At 42.7% G+C, this 1,636-nt stretch overlaps 3 non-coding genes across 3 annotated transcripts; all 3 read left to right on the forward strand.

Annotated features, from left to right (window-relative positions):
• Positions 1-102: 102 nt before the first annotated feature.
• On the forward strand, positions 103-175 carry trnaa-agc (transfer RNA alanine (anticodon AGC)). The gene has a single exon. It is a non-coding gene; the product is annotated as a tRNA-Ala (tRNA).
• A 572-nt stretch (positions 176-747) lies between these two features.
• trnas-gcu (transfer RNA serine (anticodon GCU)) lies at positions 748-829 on the forward strand. Its single transcript has one exon. It is a non-coding gene; the product is annotated as a tRNA-Ser (tRNA).
• A 137-nt stretch (positions 830-966) lies between these two features.
• Positions 967-1,039, forward strand: trnaa-agc (transfer RNA alanine (anticodon AGC)). The gene has a single exon. It is a non-coding gene; the product is annotated as a tRNA-Ala (tRNA).
• The last annotated feature ends 597 nt before the right edge of the window (positions 1,040-1,636 follow it).

The following is a 1,636-nucleotide window of genomic DNA, read 5'->3' on the forward strand; positions in this document are numbered from 1 at the left end:
TCAGCAAGATCGGATTCTTTCCCAAATGTTCATCCTCATTGATACGCTGTGACCTGTACTTGGAAAGAACCTGTCAAAACCATGGAATCAGCATACTCTACAGGGGAATTAGCTCAAATGGTAGAGCGCTCGCTTAGCATGCGAGAGGTAGTGGGATCGATGCCCATATTCTCCAGTAAATCTCTATTCTTGAAGAGGAGGCATCGTGTGCAAAGCAGTGAGTCTTTACACACCAGCCCAGTGGACAAATAAATGAGTACTCAGGTACTAGAGAGACAATGAAATGCCATCCTATGAGGTAAAGATCAATTGTTTGGAAGGGTCATCACGCACGTTAACACTGCTAAGGGGTTTATATTTCCTATGAAGATTGAGAGTCAAACAGCATAAATATACTGGTCACATTACATTCCTTTCCCCAAAAGAAATACACCTGTATTGAAGTCTTGTGGAGAATGCTTCACCATTTGAGCTCAAATAAGTAGCGATTTAACAAAAAGCGATACTATGGTATTTTAGTGCCAAAATTCTCTTGGTGCTAGAGATGTGATTCTTTTGCAATTGATGAGGGCAGCATTATAACGCTACAAGCCTTCTAGTCTGACAGACTGGACTTACTTGGCGTAAGGGCTAAATTTAACTCTCAAATGTTTCTGCACCTATGTAAAAACCTGAGCCGTTTACCTGGAAACGCTCCTGAGTTCATGACCCTCGCCTGCTTTTTCCTTTGAAACTTATTAACCAGCGGATGAGGTGGCCGAGTGGTTAAGGCGATGGACTGCTAATCCATTGTGCTCTGCACGTGTGGGTTCGAATCCCATCCTCGTCGGGATAGAGTTTTCTTTAGTCCACCATGTTTACATGTCAGCAAGATCAGATTCTATCCCAAATGTTCCTCCTCATTGATACACTGTGACCTGTACTTGGAAAGAAGCTGGCAAAACCAAGGAATCACACTACTCTACAGGGGAATTAGCTCAAATGGTAGAGCGCTCGCTTAGCATGCGAGAGGTAGTGGGATCGATGCCCACATTCTCCAGTAAATCTCTATTCTTGAAGAGGACGCATTGTGTGCAAAGCAGTGAGTCATTACACACCAGCCCAGTGGACAAATAAATGAGTACTCAGGTACTAGAGAGACAATGAAATACCATCCTATGAGGTACAGATCAATTGTTTGGAAGGGTCATCACGCATGTTAACACTGCTCAGGGGTTTATATTTCCTATGAAGATTGAGAGTCAAACAGCATAAATATACTGGTCACATTACATTCCTTTCCCCAAAAGAAATACACCTGTATTGAAGTCTTGTGGAGAATGCTTCACCATTTGAGCTCAAATAAGTAGCGATTTAACAAAAAGCGATACTATGGTATTTTAGTGCCAAAATTCTCTTGGTGCTAGAGATGTGATTCTTTTGCAATTGATGAGGGCAGCATTATAACGCTACAAGCCTTCTAGTCTGACAGACTGGACTTACTTGGCGTAAGGGCTAAATTTAACTCTCAAGTGTTTCTGCACCTACGTAAAAACCTGAGCCGTTTACCTGGAAACGCTCCTGAGTTCATGAGCCTCGCCTGCTTTTTCCTTTGAAACTTATTAACCAGAGGATGAGGTGGCCGAGTGGTTAAGGC

This window comes from Seriola lalandi, unplaced genomic scaffold (assembly GCF_002814215.2).
Source record: "Seriola lalandi dorsalis isolate HSWRI2012SDOR001 ecotype SW California unplaced genomic scaffold, Sedor1 jcf7180002051947, whole genome shotgun sequence".
NCBI lineage: Eukaryota > Metazoa > Chordata > Actinopteri > Carangiformes > Carangidae > Seriola > Seriola lalandi.